The sequence below is a fragment of the Prosopis cineraria genome, unplaced genomic scaffold (genome assembly GCF_029017545.1).
Source record: "Prosopis cineraria cultivar Desert tree isolate PC_DT_omini unplaced genomic scaffold, ASM2901754v1 PC1290, whole genome shotgun sequence".
Classification (NCBI taxonomy): Eukaryota; Viridiplantae; Streptophyta; class Magnoliopsida; order Fabales; family Fabaceae; genus Prosopis; species Prosopis cineraria.
Genome location: NW_026556615.1, coordinates 26,282 through 33,724, shown reverse-complemented (window position 1 = coordinate 33,724; position 7,443 = coordinate 26,282). Strand labels below are relative to the sequence as shown.

General features: G+C 30.7%; 2 pseudogenes; both read left to right on the top strand.

Moving 5' to 3' along the window:
- Positions 1–30: 30 nt before the first annotated feature.
- Positions 31–696, top strand: LOC129299768 (probable polyol transporter 6; annotated as a pseudogene).
- A 3,666-nt stretch (positions 697–4,362) lies between these two features.
- LOC129299770 (uncharacterized) lies at positions 4,363–5,718 on the top strand (annotated as a pseudogene).
- Positions 5,719–7,443: the final 1,725 nt, after the last annotated feature.

Genomic DNA, 7,443 nt, shown 5'->3' with positions numbered 1-7,443 from the left:
AAGACGGCTTTTGCTTTTGAGCACGGGGGGATGATCTGTGCGCTCGCCGTGCTGGGAATAAGCTTGACGATCGCGGATCATTCGAAGGAGAAGCTCGAGTGGGCCTTGATCGTGAGCCTAGTGGCCACTTACGCTTTCGTGGCCTGCTTCAATAGTGGGCTTGGGCCTGTCACGTGGGTATACAGCTCGGAGATATGGCCTCTGAAGTTGAGGGCCCAAGGTGCTGGGGTCGGAGTGGCGGTGAACAGGCTCATGAACGCTGCCGTTTCGATGAGTTTTATTTCCATCTACACGGCGATCACCATAGGAGGGACGTTTTCTTGTTTTGCGGGATATCCGCCGTAGTGCTTGGACTTTCTTCTTTATTTGCTGCCCTGAGACTAAAGAGAAGTCATTGGAAGAGATTGAGATGCTCTTCAGCAAACACAAGAATCGTAGTGAAAATACAGAAACTGATCCTGCTCAGAATGCTTAGCTTAGCTTCTTCAAGTGTGTGTGTTTAGTGATGAGGTTGGACTTTTCTTTTGATGGGTCAACATCATAATTGGTGAGAAGTCAGGGGACTTAGTGAGCCATTTTGAGAAGAGTTTGGTATACAGGCGCATATGATGATACATATATATATTGTATGTCGCTATCTCCGTTGAGTCATTAACTGATTATTGTTCATAGTAATCACAGAATGTGGTCTTATAATTTCTTGGTAGCCTGGTTCGAGATGTTTATATATATATATATATATATATAGCAATTCGAGGCCTCATCTATAGAGACTGAAACGGAACCGGCTTTGGCTGCTGAGCACCGTGGTGCTCATCGTCCAGCAAGATTTGGATCATTAATCTCTGAATGGTTCAGATTTTTTCAATTTTAATTTAATTTTACTTTTTATATTTTATATTTTATAAAAATAAATTTTAGAAATTTTTTTAATAAATATATTCATCATCATCTGACAGTATTGATTCAATCTGAAATTCTGAATAATTTAATTTAATATTATAATTTTTATAAACTAACTATCTAAATATACTTTAGACAACAAAGACAGATTCAATATTAAATTTTTTAATCATTTTTTATTTTATTAAATTTTTAATATTTTTTATTTTAATAAATATAAAATAAAACAAACAAAAATAAAAATCTACTAAAAAAAATTAATCGAGACCTTACACAGTTAAAATTTAATATTGAATGTGGACTGTTCAAAATATATTTAAATAATTAATTTTTAAAAATTATAACTTTAAATTGAATCATTCAAATTAAATCAGTACTGTCTAGATTGATGATGAATATATTATAAAAATTATAAAATTTATTTTTATAAAATTTAAAATGAAATTGAAATTAAAAAAAAATGTTCAGATCTTGCTAGATAATGAGCATCCCTGCTGGCACCGAAACCGTTTCGACTGAAACAGAGTTAATAATATCCAGTTCGCTGACAGTTTGGCAAAAGGAGCTCACAATGTGGGCTTTGAAACACTAATCCGTTATCCCTCCTAACTGCATATTCAGATTGTCATGGAGGCTAGACAAACTCTTCACTAGTCATGAGTTGGTTCCCTTTTCAAGCTTTATGTATTTTTCAAAAAATAAAGAAAACGTGGACAATCCCGATTTTATGAATCATTGAATCATAAATAAATTCCTCAAGGACAAAAGTAAAAGATATATAGGTTAAATAATTTATATTTCAACTCTAGGCAACTCTTTTTTCCCCGTTATCCTGTAAATAAATATGACAAAGAAATATGTAAATGGAATACTATAACATCAAAATTGTATCAGATTTGAAGTTCGAAATCAAGGTATCACTAATAATATTAAAGTTAGCGATCATTTGGTTTGTCTAAGGGGGGGAAAACACACACACACACACATTCACTCACTCACACATGTTGAATAATTTAATTTAAATAATTGACTAAATCATGTTGTACATTTTATTTAGCATTTTATAACGTTGGTTCTAAATTTCTCATTCCATTGTTCGTTATTTTTTATTTCACGTAATTGGCTATAAATAGGCTTTGTCTATTTAAATAAAATATATTCTTAATCACATGTTGTTTTTATTCTTCTCTTTTACGCTAACTATAACTAAAGGGGAATGAAAAAATCAAATTAATCCAATGGATGTGACATAGATGTTAACAGTTTGGACCCCTTAAACATCATTTTAATGATCAATTCCTAGAGATGTGTACAAAAAAACATTTCTTAAAAAATGAGAATTCTTTAATGACCTTTAAATTTCTTAAAAAATTAGTTTCATAGTTGTTAATTGTGAAGATACTTTAGATACAAAAAAAAAAATCAAATTGAACTCAAATAAGTATAAAAAAATTTGAAAATCTGAAATGAAATAAAGGCTAAAAAATTCCTTAGTTGGTTAGTTTAAAATTTGTTACTCTCATTTCATGATTTGCAAATAAAATTTCTCAATTTGAAAGTAAAATTCCCCAATATTTATAAAGGAAAAACTTATCATATATAGCATTATAAAAAAAACGTGTTATTATCATCACTATTTCTAGTTATTTATTACTCTCATCCTCTTAGTTGCAGCTCTCAAAACCCGAATTTGCAAATAAGATTCGTATGATGTGAAAGAAAACAATTTCCAAGTAGTAGTGTACCATTTGACAAGTTTTCTCACAAATCTCACTTGTAAATTTTTGCTTTGAGCTCTTAAGTTTTTGTAAATTTTTGCTTTGAGCTAAGTCATAGAATGAGAGTGGCAAACTTTTAATTATAATTCATTTATGTTTCTATTGTTAAATTAGTTATGTCATATTTTTAATAAAAATTAGTGATGAGTAATTCAAAATTAGTGATGGATTTTACTGATTAATTAATAACAAATTTTTTCATAACTAATTTTGATTTTTTTAATAGTGAGAGTTGCAGATTATAGAATGAGAGTAACAAATTTTTAAACTAATTCACTAAAAGATCTCTTGTTTTTTTTTTTAATTTCCAAAACCTTGTCCTTATTTAAGTTTAATTTAATCTTTTGATCTTTTAGTATCATTTTTCCCTTAATCAAACTGTAGGCTAGACTCGGTTTTGGTGCTTAGCACCAAAACATTGCTGCTTCAGCATTAAATTTTTTTCTTAAATATTATAAACTTATTATTTTAGTATTTAATAAATACATAAATTTAACCTGAATAGTTTAGATACAAATTTTGACCTAAATAGCTTAGAACTATTCTAAAAGAAATTTTTAAAAAAATGACGTGAATAGTTTAAAATAAGGGTTAATGGGTCTATCAGAATGAGCTAATTTCTTATAATGTAACAAATCAGTGTTTGAATTCCCATTAAAAAAATTTCTTATATTTAATATTCAACCGTACCTTGAATGATATTACCTTTAGTAGATGGATAACTATGCAAAATAATAAAATTAAAAATATATTTTGTAAAATATTTTTAATTATAGTTCTAATTTTTCAATACAATTCTAAACTATTTAGTCTAAAATTTATATTTGAAATGTTCAAGTCAAATGCTAACAAGTTAAAATTATTTATTTATTAAATATTTAAATAATAATTTTATTATATTTATTTATTATCATAATAATAACTTTGTGTTTTAAAAAAAAAAGTTAACACTGACACGACAACGTGTTGATATTGAGCACCACAGTGCTTATCCCGAAACTAAATCCCTGTGGGTTTGGAGAGAGGGGTTTCTCCATGTTTTCTCCTCCATTTTCTCAATCCCTACCATTCAAGTTATTTTATTAAATAATTTTTTAAATGATAAAATTAATAAATGATGGGGATAGAAAAAATGGAAGGAAATGAAGGAAAAAGAAGTGGAGACTCCAAAATCCGTGTGCTTAACCCTTTACATAGAATCCAAGAAATGTGGCATTATTTAAGACTTATAAATAAAATATTTTGTTATAGTATGTAATTTAATTTTTTTTTTAAGGAAGTAATAGCTTGTTGATCTTCGACATCTTTCTTTTTTTAAGCCAAAATTACATCTTGGTTCACTCTCCCCTTTGGAAGGCATCGAAAGAATTTGGGGACGAAAAATTAGTGAAGGTAGCGACATTAATACAATATCAAATATAATACTATTCCATCAGAGAAGCCGGGAAGTACATAATTCACGGCTGAAACAGTTAATTTGCAAATAGTAATAATAATTTTGATCCTTAAAATAGAAAGTAAAGCAATAGAATCAATCAAATCTTGCTACCGCAAGACACCTACAAGCAAGGGCAGCCTTATTTCGTTTTCCCGAGATAGCCCCATCCTTACTTTCTCCCCAAACAAAAATGGTTTAATCATTTGACTCCCACATTCCTTGTAGCCGGATCTCTTTCTTTAATTTCCTCCCCCACTCAATCAAGTTCTAGCTTCTTCTTCCTCGTCCCTTGTCTGAACAAACCCTAATGAAACAGGCAAATGCAAAAGCATCCATCAGAAGGCTTTGTCCAAAAGAGAGAGAAGATGGGTTAGAGACTGTCCTGGAAGTGCCCATACCAGAAGAAATGTTCGCGAGCATGGGAAGCAACGTGGCGTTGCGATGGCAGAATATGTTAACGTGGATGAAGGCTCAGACCGCAGACAAATTAGCATCTCCCATATTCGCAAAACGTCTCAACGAGCTTCGCTTTCTACTCTATCTCGTCGGATCCCCTCTCATCCCTCTTCAGGTTCAGTTAGGCCATTCCATTCATCGCCCAGTCAGAGATTGTTCCATTGTAAGAATCAACTTTTCAGTTTTCATTCGCAGTTTCATTCGGTTTTGAAGACTATAGTCTGTTTTCGTGTAGGAAGCATCGACGGCCAAGTACATAGTGCAGCAGTATATAGCAGCAACAGGAGGACAGCCTGCGTTGAATGCTTTGCAGAGCATGTGCGTGACGGGACAGATTAAGATTAACGCCTCAGAATTTCATCAAACCAGCGATAACATAGAAGTGAAGAAAAGCTCAGAAGAGATTGCAGGGTTCGTGTTGTGGCAAAAGGATCCAGACTTGTGGTGCTTAGAGATGATCGCTTCTGGTTGCAAGGTTTGTTGTGGCAGCAATGGCAAGGTCTCTTGGCGTCATTCCTCTAATCAACAAAGCCCAGTTCCAGAGGCCCTCCTAGACCCCTTCGCCGTTTCCTTCAGGTACATGCTCAGCCTCAATCTCAGTTCTTCAGAGTTAATTAATTCGCAGGCTCTTTAATCGTCTGAATGATGTAATTTCTGCTGTGATAGGGTTTGGATCCAAGAGCTACGGCGAACTTGTTCTTGGGCGCAGCATGCATAGGAGAGAAGATAATAAATGGCGATGATTGCTTTATACTCAAGGTGGAGACGAGTCCTGCGATTCGTGAAGCTCAGAGTGGTCCAAACTATGAGATCATCCATCACACCATATGGGGATATTTCAGCCAGCGATCTGGACTTCTGGTTCAGTTCGAGGACTCGAGACTCATAGGGATGAGGACTAAGGACCTGGACGATATTTTCTGGGAAACAAGCCTAGAGTCGGTGATAGAGGATTATAGAGACGTAGATGGTGTGAACGTCGCGCATGGAGGCAAGACCAGAATTACAGTTCTGAGATATGGCGAGCAATCTGCTAACCATAAGAGAGAGATGGAGGAGAGATGGAAGATCGACGAGGTGGATTTTAACGTATGGGGATTGAGCATGGAAAGTTTTTTGCCTCCACCAGACGTTAGTTCATAATTAGATATTCCATTCTGTATATATATATATTTTTTATGATTTTAAATTCGGTGACTATATACATCTGAACCGCTATAATTCATATTAATAGTTTTGAATTCATCTTTTACTTAAAGTCAATGAATGAATAAATTTATTTAAATTATTAATTTAAATTTCAACAGCTCAGATAATATATGCATTCAAGGTATATATTAAGTACAGTCACTAATTTTTTTTTTTACACGGTTTACTTTCCTCAAAGTGTGGCCCTCTTGAATTTTACAGAAATCATCTTCATATTCGTTTCATTTCTATTAATTGTATCATTAATGTTTGCTTAAATATATACATATGTATATATGTATACGCACACACACACGTACTCTTTTGATTTTATTTATAAAAATGAAAGAGAATATTTGCTTTAATCCTATTTATAAGACATCTCAATAATTATTATGTTCATCTTCACATTTTGCCCCTATTAAATGTAAGGAAGTTTATTAAATGTTAAAGCATTTTATTTTAAAATAGATATATTTAATAAAAATAAAATTAAAAACTTGTTAAATTTTTAAATAGAGTTAATGAAATTTAAATTTTTCTTAATTTTAATAAAAATATTAAAAATAATTTATAAATAAAAACAGAAGAACTGTAAGTAAATTTAATTTTTCTATGCATCCACATTTAACCAGCCTACCAAAAAAGTTGGGAGCGGGGTACTTATGCTGCCTTGACATGATGGTTACTGTGGAGTAGTACGGAGTAAATTTAAAATCGATGAGTTTTGAATTAAGAATTTGGTTTGGGTTTTATCTGAAAGTGAGTGTTCCTGATTTTATATATGTATATAAGTAGGCCTATTTGTGAACATATACATGGACAGGTCAAGGTCAAAAAATATAATTAAGATAGAAGCTTGACAATGGTTGATATTTCTAATTCTAATATTGTATATATTATCCGAAGACATTGATGAAGACAGTAATTGAAGGCTACGTGCGGTCTCTTACTTAAATTATTTTTCATATCATATGAAATATAAAATTATAACTAGGTTAAAAAAATAGTTAAGCTCATTCACGTTATAAATACTCCCTTTGCCCTTAACATTAATAGAATTTTTTTTTTTCGGCCAGCTTAATTAATACTATAATTTTGGGAGACTTGTTCTTATTCAAATTATAAGAAAATAATTTATGTCTAGTAAATTAATTAGTTTTTTTAATTAAGTATAATAGTTGCTATTCTTTCACTAAATTAAGAGTAATAATTAAGTATCATTAAATATAAGATAAAAGTTTAAAAATTAAGGGAGTTTGTAAAAATTGTTCAATTTGTGACACATTTAAAAATAATAATCATTTTTACCAAAAAGTTAATAATGATTTTTATAATTTTGATTAAATAGATTTTATTCTTTATATTCAACACTATCATCAATATCATCAATCAATATATATATATATATATATATAAATCTTCATCTTCAATCTGATTAGTAAAACAAAAAAAATTGACTCTCATTAGGTTAATAGATTTTAGGCTAATGTTAATATAAAAAAATTAATTTATTAATGATATTTAATTTATTTTTTTATTTTTCATATATTTTTAATTTATTTTCACAGGAGCATTTAATAGGATTTAATTTATTTTTTTATTTTTTATATATTTTTAATTTACTTTCACAGGAGCATAATTCAAAAGCAATCCCATTTTAAAAAAAAAATTGACTCT